The sequence below is a fragment of the Scyliorhinus torazame genome, chromosome 4, assembly GCF_047496885.1.
Source record: "Scyliorhinus torazame isolate Kashiwa2021f chromosome 4, sScyTor2.1, whole genome shotgun sequence".
In the NCBI taxonomy this organism is placed as follows: Eukaryota; Metazoa; Chordata; class Chondrichthyes; order Carcharhiniformes; family Scyliorhinidae; genus Scyliorhinus; species Scyliorhinus torazame.
The window spans coordinates 58,052,033-58,067,999 of NC_092710.1; the positions used below are offsets into that span (position 1 = coordinate 58,052,033).

General features: G+C 49.1%; 1 long non-coding RNA gene and 1 other non-coding gene across 2 annotated transcripts in view; both read left to right on the forward strand.

The window, feature by feature from the left end:
• LOC140410244 (uncharacterized) overlaps positions 1–15,967 on the forward strand; it is an 857,189-nt gene that overhangs the window by 393,090 nt on the left and 448,132 nt on the right. The gene's annotated exons all lie outside the window — the stretch shown is intronic.
• On the forward strand, positions 10,717–10,790 carry trnat-agu (transfer RNA threonine (anticodon AGU)). The gene has a single exon. It is a non-coding gene; the product is annotated as a tRNA-Thr (tRNA).

The window sequence follows — 15,967 nt, forward strand, 5'->3', positions numbered from 1 at the left end:
CCGTGCCGTCCTTAATCCTGCCGTCCAGCAGCATTTGGGTCGGGGTGTGATGTGTCAGGAGGGTGATGGGGCCCATCCTGACAAATACCTGCATCCGCTTTACCGCCCAGTGGGTGGCCAGCAGATGCCTCTCACAGTTGGAGTATGCCCGCTCCACGTCTGTGAGGACCCGAGAGGAGTATACCACCGGCCTCAACTTGCCATGCCGGGTCTGGAGGAGCACAGCACTCAGGCCATCACTGCCTGCAGCCACCTCCAGGAAAAACCCCTCCCGGGGGTTAATGGCTCCCAGGGCTGGGGCTTTCTGCAAGTCCTCCTTGAGTCGGACGAACGCCGTCTCACACTTACTGTCCCAGTCCCACTCCACCCCCTTGTGCAGCAGCCTAAGCAGAGGCGCTGCTGTGGTGGCATAGTCCTCAATGAAATCCCTGCAGTAGCCGGTGATTCCTAAAAAGGACCGTATCCCCTTTACATCTACGGGGACTGGGAGTTCCTGCACTGTTTGTCTCCTGGCAGTGTCAATCCCTCTCTCTCCAGCTCTCAGGGTTAACCCCAGGAACTTCACCTCTCCTAACCCGATCTGTGCCTTTTTAGGGTTAACTTTCAGCCCTCCTTTGTACAATAACCCCAACAGCTCGTCCACCAGGGGCCCATGCTCCTCACTATTACTGGTGAACAACAGGATGTCGTCCACATACTGCACCAGCTTGTGTGGCTCACTGAAACCCTTTAAGCATTCGGCCATGCATTGATAGAAAATGCTCGGGCTGTTATGGAATCCCTGCGGGAGACAGGTCCAGGTATACTGTTGCCCCTTAAAGGTAAAGGCAAACTTATATTGGTCCTCCCGTCTGACCGAGACGGACCAAAATCCATTCGAAATATCCAGCACCGTAAAAATTGAGGCGGATGCTGGAATTTCTCCTAGCAAGTCTGCCACGGCCGCCACCGTTGGGGCGCAGGCCGGGATGTTTTTATTCAGGACTCTGTAGTCCACGGTGGCCCTCCAGGAGTTGTCCGGCTTCCTCACCGGCCAGAGCGGTGAGTTCACATGGGTGGCAATTGTCCTCAACACCCCTTGCCGCACCAGTGAGTTGAGGGCCACCTCCAAGTCTGCCTCTGCTTCCCGGGGGAAGCGGTACTGTTTCTGGGGCTGGGACATGGGGTCCCCATCTACCCTGACCTCTGTCCCAGTAACTCTCCCACAATCATGCTTGTGGGTGGCAAAAGCAGCCAGATTCCTGCGGACATATTCCCTGAACTCTTCCGGGGTATTCCTCTCCAGGGCTTCTAAATCGTACCCTTCCTTTGGCTGTACCACGCACAAAGCTCCCTTCTCCTGGGCTCTGTCAATTACCCTCAACTCCCTTTCACTCCCTTCCGTTGCTGCACCCCACAGGCAGTGATTTCTTAGGTCCACCAGGATCTGATGAGCCACTATAAAATCAGCTCCTAGGATCCCTTTCCCCTCCTGTTCCCATCTCATCAGGACGCATTTCCAGTGCGCCTGGAGTGCCCCTAACCTGATAGACAGGGGAACAGAGAAAAAACCCATTTTTTTCGTTCCCGGTAAATCCGATGAGACTATAGGGTACCCCGCTAGACAGAGGGGATGCTCGGGGATTGTCCGTGTGGACTATAGTACTGGAAGCACCTGTGTCCAGTAGGTAACTCCCGACCGTATCCTGGACCTCCATCTTGACCCAGGGTCTCCCGCACGGGCCATACTCCAGTGGGCATAGAAAGGTGGGCTGCTGAGGGGCTAGTCATTCGGAGGCTTCCCTGGGTGCGGGAGCGGGCTGACCCTGGCCCGTTGCCATTGCCACCTGTCCTGAGCCTTGCAAAAGGGCTAAAATTTTACTTATCTCGATGGTTCCCGGGGCAGCTGCTCCTACCGCCGGGGTCTGACTCTCTACTGCGGGAGCCCTCTCCTGCTTGCTAGGGTTTTTACATTCCCTCTTGAAATGCCCGGCCTTCCCACACCCGTAGCATACCGGTTTCTTGTCGGAGGTCCGGGTGCCCTCATGCTTCCACTCTCTCTTAGGGGCTGCTGGCACGATTTCATGCACCTTACCCTTAAGGGGCTTTTCCTCACTCCTTTCCCCATTGCGGTATGCAAGGGTGAGTTTTCTAAGGACCTCTGCCTCATTAAGGTCCGGACTCTGCGGGTCGAACCAGTATTCGGCCTTTGCCCTAACGTGAGGGAGACAGTTAGCTACGAGGGTCTTCAGCCAGTGGGCTGTTCTCTCATCTAAATTCTGCCTATCCGCGGGAGTCCCACACGCCTCCACATAGACAGTCCACAGCCTGTCTGCGAACATATTTGGCGATTCCCCTAGCTGCTGCTTGGTTTCCCCCACCCTCATGAAAGGGCTACCCAGATTCAAGCCCATTGCCTCCAGAACAGCAGTCCGTGCTGCCACCCATGTGTCAGGTCTTCCCCCATTCCCGGAGGTCACTGCCCTGCATAGTTGGGGATCTAGGGTCATCAGGAGCATCCTTATTTGCTCCCCCTCGTCGCAGTCATTAATGCTGGCTGCCTGCTCCACCTCCATAAAATGAAGCGACGGATCCCCTTTTGGAGTTAGCCTGGGAACGTGGGCCACCATCCCCCTGAGCGCGGATGCCCCATGGGGAACGACAATGTCGCCCTCAACCAGTCCCCTATCTGCCAGCCCCGCCGGGGGACCATACCTTCTCTGCCTGACAGGGCACATCCGCCCTACCTGGGGTTCCTGCTCCTCCGCCTCACTGTCTGATTCTTCTTCTCCTGTGTCCTCTCGCCCTACCACCCCTGGGTTAACTACCCACACAGGAGATGCTGTTACCTGGGAATCCCTCTCTGCTCCCCTGTGGGCCCGTCCCTTCCTGGACTCCCCGTTCCCCGCCTGCCGACCCGGGCACGATCCCGGTGCCTCAGGAGGCGGTCTATTCCCCTTGGCCTTTGGGGAATCATCCGCTGCGAGGAACACTTTGCCCCTAGGGAACCCCCCTGCACCTACCAGGTGTACCTGTCCCCTGACCTTGGACAAGGTCTCCTCCAACTCCGTTATTCGTGCCTGGCACGGCCCATGGGCACAGTCCCCTACTTCCTCGCGAGCCACTCGGTACGCTGCCTGGATGTCCCGGAACTTCCCCTCCAGCTTGCTACACTGCTCTGTACTCCGAGCATAGAGTTCCTGGAGCCTCCGTTCCTTTTCTTTACCCTCCACTATCTGGCAGTGGAGATAGTCCTTCTCGCACCGGTTAGACTCGCTTTCCTGTTTACTTTCTGCCAATTCCTCCCGCAGTCGTTCCGCTGCGCTAGCGCTGTCCCCTGCGCTGGCCCTCACTTCTCTCAACTCCTGCTCCAACTCTACGACCCTTTGCTCTGTTTTGACTACCTGCTCGGACAGGCAAACCAGCCAAACTGCCTTCTCCAAGTGCTTTTTGTGCGCCTTACTTTCTGTCCATGCAGCCGCTGCCATTACCGGTTGCTCCGCATTGATTAGTTCTGAGATCCAAGGTTTGGTGAGGTTGACCTTTTGCCACATATACGAGCAGATTCTCTCCTCCATTTTACTTCGTTCCCTCACCCCCTCTGCCAAGTCACATACTCCACGCCACCGGGGTCCTGCCGCGGTCGCCATTGTAGAGGGTGCCATCTCTGCTACTCCACTACTGGGCCGATATCTGGGGTTTGAGTATCTGTGTGTGTCTCTCTCCAGCTGGCACTGAAACTTCAGAGGCCAGGGGATGCCGCACTGGGACACCTCCACTGAAGAGAGCACTGAATCAAGCCTGCCGTTTATCCCTAACCGGAAGCCTGAGGCTTATATCACACAGATCTCCAGACCCCTACCAATGCCCAGGTGACTCTCTCTCTTGCCGGTGGTGCAACACCCACCCGGTTCCTACTTCGCTGGAGTAGCTTTCCCAAGAGAGAGAATAGGACACTGCTGTTTATTACCTAACCAGCAGCCTGTCCTGAGTGAATCGCTCAAGATGACCCTAGATTCTTGAACCCGGAATTAAGGTGAGGAATATTTTAACAATGACTTGGTCAGAGATCGCTGGTGAGAGATTGAAGAATTTAAACGACTCCAATTATCAGCAAATCAAGGTTTATTGCAAAACCCAGGTCAAAATCATCAAACAGAAGAAATTATAATAAAATCTTAAACTCTAACACAACTAAGTCTATTCAGAAAGTACTATAACGGACACAACGAAAAATCTTATTGTTACACAGTTTTAGCAATGACACAGAACACAAATCAAGTCCCCTTCCCCAGAGCCTCAACCACTATCAAAGTCAAGGGAGTTTCGCAAGCTGCTGCAGGGTACTTACGGTCACAGGCTGCAGAGGTCAAGTCAAAGGTGGAGAGGTCGAGCCAAGAGCCCCTCAATCGAAACACAGCCCCTTTTATACCCATTTTACCAGGCTTTTCCTGTGTTCGGCCAGCCCCTTTTGCATTGAATTGGTAAGGTTTAAAGTTCCCGCTGGTCCCGCCCCCTTTGAGCCGGTCAGAGCTGTCGACTTCCGGGTTTTCCTCCTCCTTTGCGTTGTATCAGTCCAAGTTTAAAGTTCCCGCTGGTCCCGCCCCCTTTGAGCCGGACAGAGCTGTTTGCTTCCGGGTATTCCTCGCAGGTCCGCTCCTTCCAGCCAGGCAGACCTGCGCGATTTGAATTTGGCGCCGACTCTGCCCCCTCCTTCCAGTGAGTTCCTGCCGGTGGCTTCTGTCAAGATTGGAGTACCTCCCCCAGGTCCGCCTCCAACTTGGTTTTTTCTACCGTCCGCGATTTGAATTTGGCGCCGACTCCGCCCCCTCCTTCCAGTGAGTTCCTGCCGGTGGCTTCTGTCAAGATTGGAGTACCTCCCCCAGGTCCGCCTCCAACTTGGTTTTTTCTACCGCTTATCTTCAAGGGGCTTTTCCAGCGCAATATACTGAGCCCAGACAGTCTGCTTTTTAGGATAACAAGGTTAGGCTCTCTTGTGAAGATTTTCAAAAGGTCTTCCAGCTGCTCCGGAGATGGCTGCTATTCTCACCTTGCTATGTTGATGGGGTGTTAATTGGATTCTGCTCTGTTGGAGGCCAGGTCATTTACATCTGCATGGGGCTATGACCATCCCATTGTCCTGCTTGCAGGCAGGCCCCCTGTGTATTCCCGTGCCCCTTTGTCTGTATTTTGATCTTATCTCGTTGTCTGGCTCCTTCTTCCTTGTAGCTCCTAGGGGGGGGTTTGTAAATACTTATGCCCCTACTCAGCTCAGCGGACCAAGCCTGCTGGGAAATCTGGTTACGTTCTCTTGGCTGAAAAGTCAGTTTACAGTCTCTGAGTTTTATTCTTGGGCAGTCCAAAAAGGGCCGAATTGCCCGAAAACCTTACACACTGCATCACGTTACCCTGGCCTATGACAGAACCGGACAAAACAGGGAGTTGGAGGACAAATACCGGCCATTAATTGGGACCGAGTGGCCAGTCAAAGGTACAGCCACAGTCACGGGAAAAGAAGGTACAGCCGATTTTGTTACAATACCACCACATTTATGGCCACAGTCAGCTTCGGTAAGCCCTCATATTACACGTCAGGTCCACGACCAGTACCATGCCAGGGATCTGGGGCAAATGGTAAGGAGGGCAGTGGATCAATCGGATCCAACAGAGTACGCACTTCAAGTCATGCCGGACGGCACTGCCATAAAATATTTTGAGGTCCCTGAAACAATTAACACTCGACTGCAGCATCACTGGGGACATGATGTTTTGGAATATGTCAATCCACAGGTCTGGGCGAAATACCCATCACAAGTGGGAAAGACAAATGTTACACCTATAAAGGTAACGATTAAGGATCATGTAAAGCTACCTTCCATTCGGCAATACCCCCTGAAATCCCAAGCTGCTCCGTCTTTAGACAAATTAACCCAAGAGCTGTTGCAACAGGGTATTTTGGTCCCTTGCCAATCAGAATGTAACACCCCCATACTTGCTGTGCCTAAACCAGCCAAACCAGACCAGTACCGATTAGTACAGGATTTACGTTCAATCAATGCCATCGCATAGCCGTTGTTTGCTCTCACCCTCCAACAGGATATTACGGTGTATAGCTCCCACTCGGTCATCGCACTACTGAGGCAACTGCAGACTCAGCATCTTACCGCAGCTCGTCAGAATAGGTATGAGATATACCTTTTGAACAATCCACGTCTGACATTTAAACACTGTACCACTATCAATCCAGCCTGTTTTCTTAGTGGTCCATGAAGACGCACCTGGCCACGACTGTTTAGCCTTGATTCAGGAAACTACCACAATAAGGGTCGATTTGAGTGACATTTCGTCAGAACAACCTGACATGATTATGTGTGGTCAAATATCCCACCGGGGTTTAGTTAATGACTTACTGCAGGCCCTCCTTATGCCCGCGCAGATTTCAGTTATTAAATGCGCTGCCCACACAAATGGTTAGACCCCAGTTGACGTTGGTAATGAACAAGCAGATTGTGCAGCGCGGACAGCCGCGCAAATTCAGCAAGTGATGGTGCCTAAAATGTTAAGTCAGACTAAACGATCTACTATAAATATGTCTGCTTCTGACAAGTCAATGCCAACCATCCAAGACATCATAAGGTTACAGGAGGACGCTCCTGAGAGTGATAAACAAATGTGGAAACGGTTAGGTTGTACATATGATTCTGTTTCTTGTTTATGGACCACGCCAGCACATCAGACTTGTATGTCTGATGTACTGGCTTTATGGGTCATCGAATGTGTACACTTTGCAACTCATTGTGGGGCTCGGGGGACTAGTGATTTGTTGCTGGACACTTGGTGGCACCCTAAAATGCAGGGGTTGGCCCAGAGTATCAGTAATCGGTGTTTGATTTGTCAGCAATATAACACCGGAAAAGGTATCCCTTGTGGGTTGGGGCAAACCCCATTGCCCAGTGGTCCCTTTGAGACGCTCCAAATGGATTACATTGAGTTGGAAAGGTGTCAATGTTATAAATATGTTTTGGTCATTGTGGATGGGTTCAGCAGATGGGTTGAGGCATATCCGACTACCGATAATAAAGCTGCTACTGTGGTTAAAGTTCTGATGCGGGAAATCATTCCCCGGTCCAGTAGACCAGCTCAGTTGAGTTCTGATAACGGGCCTCATTTTCTTGGACAGATTAACCTGCCTCCCTTCTCCAGTGCTATTTTACAGGTGTGGAGCATGATGGGGTGGCTACGCACCGTCTGTGTGATATTTGGCCTCACCTCGCTTGGAGTGTTATTGGCGACGGACATAGAAAAGGGGAATATTATCTATATTTGTAACCCCAGCCAATCTACAAGGATACATCACCTATGCAAAGGTAATGTTCTTCGCTGCCCCCATATACGAAGACATGGTATCGACTCATGGAAGGTCGTCAAAGTTAAGGAGAATGCAGGAGTCATGAAGCAATTGCACTGGTCCCGGCGATGGGAAGGGAACATTATATGGACATTGCCTCGTTTTTGGAGTACATGTAAGTTTGATTTTGGATGTGTTAAGATTGGTGCGATAAAGGTAACATCAGACCGTCAGGAGAGCGTAGGAAGAGATTGTGAGAGAGCGAGAGGGACGAGAGAGAGGACGGGGCGTGTGAGAAGGGAAGTACAGCTAGAACGTAGGTTATCGGGAGATACACTTAATTTAGTTATAGGCCAAACTGAGGAAAACCTGGGTAGTATGAATCACTTCTACCAGATTTACCACTGCTTGTATGGCCATGGACGGGTTGTCTGCTACCCGAACCCCGCAGCTGTGTCTAGGTTATTTTCTGTTTCACCGCTTTGGGGAACTCCCCAAACGGTGGTTCATTGTCAACGTTCCGAGCCACCGCCCGAGCAAGTCACTCTTCCTTACGATCCGGGTTCCGTACCACCGGCTATTTGCCTATCCCTTCCTCGGGATAATTCCCATTCACAGTATGATAGGCTGCAACGGTGGAGGGCATATATACCTAGCCACTTCACTCCCAATAGGGATTCCCGGTCGTACGAGAATTGTTTCAGCAGTGAAGGATACGGCTGTTTGCTGGTACAGGTGGAAACGAATATAACATGTCTGTTCCCCACCTGTACGGACAGGAGGTGCCATATCACCCAGGCGTCTGGCCAATGCGTTTGTTACAACACCACTTGCATTCCATTGAACGCCGGCCTCCAGCTCCTTTGTGGCTGGGGGAATGTCTCTCATATCACTGTTGGGACGAGGGCTTTCCGCATTGCTAGGCGGCCCGAATGGACGTTTCGAAGCTGAATAAACTGGGCTACTGGGGGGTTCCTTGGCTCTCAGCAATAGGAATTATTTTATTTGTGGCCTTACCATCTTGGGAAATGAAACCTTGGGAGCCCTCGGGGCAATAACCAAGGAATTGCCTCAGCTACGGTTGTTTGCAATGCAGAACCGGTATGCTCTTGACTATCTTCTGGCCCGTGAGGGTGGGGTATGCGCCATAGTGCAGGACAAGTGTATCATGGGAGTTCAGGACTTGACCGCTAACATCACTAAATTTATGGATCACATACGGGATCACCTAGACGGAACGCAGGATCCTGGCGCTTGGGGTAACTGGGGATTTGGAGGTTGGAAGGACTGGTTGATAAATATGGTCATGCATTTAGTGGTGGCTATCGGCTGCATCTTTGTGGGCCCAACCATCCTTAAATGTGTGATGGGTAGAATGTGGGGTACACTGGAACAGATCAACGCCCCTAAAATCTTAGCTGTCAAAATCCATGAGGGTGCAGCTACGCCAGGAATTGGAAATGCAGTGACAGATCTTTTTAGATGAGGGACCGTAGCTATGGATTTGATAGTTCGGTTATCATGGAATGATAAAAGGAGGGAATGACGAATGTGATATAAAATAGTTACTTTAGAGATATTAGTTACTGTAATGTAGAGATACGCCAGTCTCATTCTGGTGAGTTCACAGACAAATGATTTCAGACCGTATGGCAAAGCAAGGAGGAGGTGTATCCACCAAAGGAGGAGAAAAGTATGCTGGGTAATAGGGGCCAGAGGAAGGGATTGGAAGTGAGCCAATCAGAAAGTCTGACTAGGTCAGGAGGGGTATAGGATGACCTATGGGAATCGTGTATGTGAAACTTGATAACATTTGAATTGATTTGCAGAGATCCCTTTGTCTCTTTGTTCATTCGCTTTCCGGGGTGTAGGAGACTGGATGTGTCTTATGCCTCTGAGATGAATCAAGCTTGCAAGTCAAATAAAATAACTAATGCTGTACCTGCAAATGCATCTCGACTTTTATTGAGGCCAGACTGACGGGTAAAGAAATTTGGGATTTGACAGGATCACGCGCATTTAAAACTTTAACTCTGTGTCTGGCACCACGGAGATCCTCAGATTTTTAAAGATTTTACCCTCTAACTTTTAGTTTCTCTTGCAGATTTGCAGCATCCGCGGTATTTTCCTTTGAATGCATAATAGGATTTACCTCAAGAAAGCCTGCAGGCACATTTTAAAAGTATAGCAACGACAACAGAGTGTAACGATTGAATGATTAACTGATTTGCTCTGACTACGAGTGACCCTGAGTTGAAAAAATTGCTCACTTCTCACTTCACAGATGCCGCCAGAACCGCTGAGATTTTCCATCTTTTCCCCTTTTTCTTTGAGATTTCACATCCGAAGTAATTTGCTTTTATATTGAACAATTTCTGTTGCTGTACATTAGCAAGAACAATTCGGGCGGGAGAAATAGCAGTCCGTTTTGCATGAAGATTTGGTGCTGACAAATCTATTCCCACCCAAAAACCTTGAGATTTTGACACTTTGCAACATGACCGGTTTACCTTACTTGCATTCACACTCTGCCACAACAAACACCAGATGACACCCTTTACTCTCTCTCACAATACAATCTGTGTCTTTGTAGCTTCCCACTTATATTTCACCGAATTAAACGTAATCTTCAAAGCCTTGAAGTGACAGTGCAGGTCCGGGGTTAACAACTGATGTCACATCACAAGTGACTGGTAAGAAGCGAGTAGTTGGTGCAAGCTGAAGAATTTGTGAAAGGAAGCCAAACGGAGGCTTCTGCTGTGCCTGCGAGTAAAATGAGCTGGAGAGGCTGCATCACCAAAGAAGGAAATTCAAAACATCCCTCATGAGACGTTGAAGTAAATTATGAGAACCAGCAAAGATTGGGCCTTGGTAGCTCATTCGGTAGAGCTTCCGACTTTTATTATGAGGGTCCAGCGTTCAAGTCCCTATCAGGGCTCTTACTTTGGCTCAAGATGTTTGCTTCCCAATGAACAACAAAAAAGAAGAATAAAGAATGCAGAACGGGTCAGGGTAAATGGAAGAACGGTGACAATATCATCTTTGCTAAAGAGCAACAGCCATGGAGAATTGACAAGAAGTTTGCTTCATTTTCAGTTAATGTTAAAATTCTCTCCTGACATTGTCCTGTATTAAACCACAATAGATTTCTGGTCATGTTCACTCACTTCCCAGTTCGACCAATCATTTCCTGTTTGTTTCCTAATCCCATGCAGAACTGCTACAAATCCAGCATTTCCAGTAATAAATGAAATTTTACAGTTTCAAAGACCAGTCCTACTGAATATTTTAATTTGCACTCAGAAGGCCCGTATGAGATGGCAAGAAAACTGATGTTGAATCAAAATGATTGAAATCTGTTCTAAACTTGCAGGCTAAGTTGGCATGCTGGTGCTGTGGCTTAGATGGTTAAAGTGCCTGTCTAGTAAACAGGAAATCCTGAGTTCAAATCTCAGCAGTGCCTTTAATGGAAATTAACAGCTGGAGTGATGCTGAACATTTCATGGTAAATGCAGAAAATGTTGGCGCAATCCCTGCAACGCAAACATTAAAGCTTGCTTTCCCTTGTGTGCTGAAGCACTTTTTTCAAACCTTTTAACTCACATTTTCCGCTCATCTTCAATTTTGCTCACATACACCATCGCATTTCATCCTCGCTTCAGCCTTGCAGAAGGATATCGCGCATTTGAAACTTTAACTCTGTGTCTGGCACCACGGATACCCTCCGATTTTTAAAGATTTTATCCTCTCACTTTTAGTTTCTCTTGCAGATTTGCAGCATCCGCGGTATTTTCCTTTGAATGCATAATAGGATTTACCTCAAGAAAACCTGGAGGAACATTTTAAAAGTATAGCAACGACAACAGAGTGTAACGATTGAAAGATTAACTGATTTGCTCTGCCGAAGAGTCACCCTGAGTCGAAAAAATTGCTCAGTTCTCTCTTCACAGATGCCGCCAGAACCGCTGAGAATTTCCATCTTTTCCCCTTTTTCTTTGAGATTTCACATCCGCAGTAATTTGCTTTTATATTGAACAATTTCTGTTGCTGTACGTTAGCAAGAACAATTCGGGCGGGAGAAATAGCGGTCCGTTTTGCATGAAGATTTGGTGCTGACAAATCTATTCCCACCCAAAAACTTTGAGATTTTGACGCTTTGCAACTTGACCGGTTAACCTTACTTGCATTCACACTCTACCACAACAAACGCCAGATGACACCGTTTACTCTCTCTCACAATACAATCTGTGTCTTTGTAGCTTCCCACTTATATTTCACCGAATTAAACGGAACCTTCAAAGCCTTGAAGTGACAGTGCAGGTCCGGGGGTAACAACTGATGTCACATCACAAGTCACTGGTAAGAAGCGAGTAGTTGGTGCAAGCTGAAGAATTTGTGAAAGGAAGCCAAACGGAGGCTGCTGCTCTGCCTGCGAGTAAAATGAGCTGGAGAGGCTGCATCACCAAAGAAGGAAATTCAAAACATCCCTCATGAGACGTTGAAGTAAATTATGAGAACCAGCAAAGATTGGGCCTTGGTAGCTCATTCGGTAGAGCTTCATACTTTTATTATGAGGGTCCAGCGTTCAAGTCCCTATCAGGGCTCTTACTTTGGCTCAAGACGTTTGCTTCCCAATGAACAACAAAAAAGAAGAATAAAGAATGCAGAACGGGTCAGGGAAAATGGAAGAACGGTGACAATATCATCTTTGCTAAAGTGCAACAGCCATGGAGAATTGTCAAGAAGTTTGCTTCATTTTCAGTTCATGTTAAAATTCTCTCCTGACATTGTCCTGTATTATACCACAATAGATTTCTGGTCATGTTCACTCACTTCCCAGTTCGACCAATCATTTCCTGTTTGTTTACTTATCCCATGCAATTGAGTCGATTTCGGCGGCGTGAGAGCAGCTGGTTAGTCAATTTCAGCGGGAGCATTGCGGAAGGAGGTTGCTGGGAGGTGAGTCAACCTTTAAAAGCACTTCTCTTTGCAGGGGCAGGCCAGTCGATTTCGGCGGCGTGAGAGCAGCTGGTTAGTCAGTTTCAGCGGGAGCATTGCGGAAGGAGGTTGCTGGGAGGTAAGTCAACCTTTAAAAGCACTTCTCTTTGCAGGGGCAGGCCAGTCGATTTCGGCGGCGTGAGAGCAGCTGGTTAGTCAGTTTCAGCGGGAGCATTGCGGAAGGAGGTTGCTGGGAGGTGAGTCAACCTTTAAAAGCACTTCTCTTTGCAGGGGCAGGCCAGTCGATTTCGGCGGCGTGAGAGCAGCTGGTTAGTCAGTTTCAGCGGGAGCATTGCGGAAGGAGGTTGCTGGGAGGTAAGTCAACCTTTAAAAGCACTTCTCTTTGCAGGGGCAGGCCAGTCGATTTCGGCGGCGTGAGAGCAGCTGGTTAGTCAGTTTCAGCGGGAGCATTGCGGAAGGAGGGTGCTGGGAGGTAAGTCAACCTTTAAAAGCACTTCTCTTTGCAGGGGCAGGCCAGTCGATTTCGGCGGCGTGAGAGCAGCTGGTTAGTCAGTTTCAGCGGGAGCATTGCGGAAGGAGGTTGCTGGGAGGTAAGTCAACCTTTAAAAGCACTTCTCTTTGCAGGGGCAGGCCAGTCGATTTCGGCGGGAGAACAGCTGGTGAGTGGTGAGTCAGTTTCAGCAGGAGCTGAGAATTTTTCTTTTTTTTTTTTAAATTAGTTTTTTAGGCGGGATCAGGAAGTCGACCCGCGGACGTCTGGGAAGACCCTCACCAATAAATTCTGGTGGAGAGGAAACCCGAGACACTACACGTGTAGTGTCTCCCACCCGCCCTCCTCCTCTAACCTAATAATAAAACCCATTGGTCTGAGGTAAGTACCATATTTTTATTATATTATTATTATTTTTTATAAAAATTTAATTTAGTTGTTAGCCAGATCTTGGTAGAAAGTTAGAGGAATGGCAGGGAAGGGAGTGCAATGTTCCTCCTGCAGGATGTTTGAGGTGAGGGATGCAGTTAGTGTCCCTGCTGATTTTACCTGCAGGAAGTGCTGCCATCTCCAGCTCCTCCAAGACCGAGTTAGGGAACTGGAGCTGGAGTTGGAAGAACTTCGGATCATTCGGGAGGCAGAAGGGGTCATAGATAGCAGCTTCAGGGAATTAGTTACACCAAAGATTGGAGATAGGTGGGTAACTGTAAGAGGGACTGGGAAAAAACAGTCAGTGCAGGGATCCCCTGCGGTCGTTCCCCTGAGAAACAAGTATACCGCTTTGGATACTTGTGGGGGGGGGGACTTACCAGGGGTAAGCCATGGGGTACGGGCCTCTGGCACGGAGTCTGTCCCTGTTGCTCAGAAGGGAAGGGGGGAGAGGAGCAGAGCATTAGTAATTGGGGACTCTATAGTCAGGGGCACAGATAGGAGATTTTGTGGGAGCGTGAGAGACTCATGTTTGGTATGTTGCCTCCCAGGTGCAAGGGTACGTGATGTCTCGGATCGTGTTTTCCGGGTCCTTAGGGGGAGGGGGAGCAGCCCCAAGTCGTGGTCCACATTGGCACCAACGACATAGGTAGGAAAGGGGACAAGGATTAGTGGCAGGCTTTCAGGGAGCTAGGATGGAAGCTCAGAACTAGAACAAACAGAGTTGTTATCTCTGGGTTGTTGCCCGTGCCACGTGATAGTGAGATGAGGAATAGGGAGAGAGAGCATTTAAACACGTGGCTACAGGGATGGTGCAGGCGGGAGGGTTTCAGATTTTTGGATAACTGGGGCTCTTTCTGGGGAAGGTGGGACCTCTACAGACAGGATGGTCTACATCTGAACCTGAGGGGCACAAATATCCTGGGGGGGAGATTTGTTAGTGCTCTTTGGGGGGGTTTAAACTAATGCAGCAGGGGCATGGGAACCTGGATTGTAGTTTTAGGGTAAGGGAGAATGAGAGTATAGAGGTCAGGAGCACAGATTTGACGTCGCAGGAGGGGGCCAGCGTTCAGGTAGGTGGTTTGAAGTGTGTCTACTTCAATGCCAGGAGTATACGAAACAAGGTAGGGGAACTGGCAGCGTGGGTTGGTACCTGGGACTTCGATGTTGTGGCCATTTCGGAGACATGGATAGAGCAGGGACAGGAATGGATGTTGCAGGTTCCGGGGTTTAGGTGTTTTAGTAAGCTCAGAGAAGGAGGCAAAAGAGGGGGAGGTGTGGCGCTGCTAGTCAAGAGCAGTATTACGGTGGCGGAGAGGATGCTAGATGGGGACTCTTCTTCCGAGGTAGTATTGGCTGAAGTTAGAAACAGGAAAGGAGAGGTCACCCTGTTGGGAGTTTTTTATAGGCCTCCTAATAGTTCTAGGGATGTAGAGGAAAGGATGGCGAAGATGATTCTGGATATGAGCGAAAGTAACAGGGTAGTTATTATGGGAGATTTTAACTTTCCAAATATTGACTGGAAAAGATATAGTTTGAGTACAATAGATGGGTCGTTTTTTGTACAGTGTGTGCAGGAGGGTTTCCTGAAACAATATGTTGACAGGCCAACAAGAGGCGAGGCCACGTTGGATTTGGTTTTGGGTAATGAACCAGGCCAGGTGTTGGATTTGGAGGTAGGAGAGCACTTTGGGGACAGTGACCACAATTCGGTGACGTTTACGTTAATGATGGAAAGGGATAAGTATACACCGCAGGGCAAGAGTTATAGCTGGGGGAAGGGCAATTATGATGCCATTAGACGTGACTTGGGGGGGATAAGGTGGAGAAGTAGGCTGCAAGTGTTGGGCACACTGGATAAGTGGGGCTTGTTCAAGGATCAGCTACTGCGTGTTCTTGATAAGTATGTACCGGTCAGACAGGGAGGAAGGCGTCGAGCGAGGGAACCGTGGTTTACCAGGGAAGTGGAATCTCTTGTTAAGAGGAAGAAGAAGGCCTATGTGAAGATGAAGTGTGAAGTTTCGGTTGGGGCGATGGATAGTTACAAGGTAGCGAGGAAGGATCTAAAGAGAGAGCTAAGACGAGCAAGGAGGGGACATGAGAAGTATTTGGCAGGAAGGATCAAGGAAAACCCAAAAGCTTTCTATAGGTATGTCAGGAATAAGCGAATGACTAGGGAAAGAGTAGGACCAGTCAAGGACAGGGATGGGAAATTGTGTGTGGAGTCTGAAGAGATAGGCGAGATACTAAATGAATATTTTTCGTCAGTATTCACTCAGGAAAAAGATAATGTTGTGGAGGAGAAAGCTGAGCCCCAGGCTAATACAATAGATGGCATTGAGGTACGTAGGGATGAGGTGTTGGCAATTCTGGACAGGCTGAAAATAGATAAGTCCCCGGGACCTGATGGGATTTATCCTAGGATTCTATGGGAGGCCAGGGAAGAGATTGCTGGACCTTTGGCTTTGATTTTTATGTCATCATTGGCTACAGGAATAGTGCCAGAGGACTGGAGGACAGCAAATGTGGTCCCTTTGTTCAAAAAGGGGAGCAGAGACAACCCCGGCCACTATAGACCGGTGAGCCTCACGTCTGTAGTGGGTAAAGTCTTGGAGGGGATTATAAGGGACAAGATTTATAATCATCTAGATAGGAATAATATGATCAGGGATAGTCAGCATGGCTTTGTGAAGGGTAGGTCATGCCTCACAAACCTTATTGAGTTCTTTGAGAAGGTGACTGAACAGGTAGACGAGGGTAGA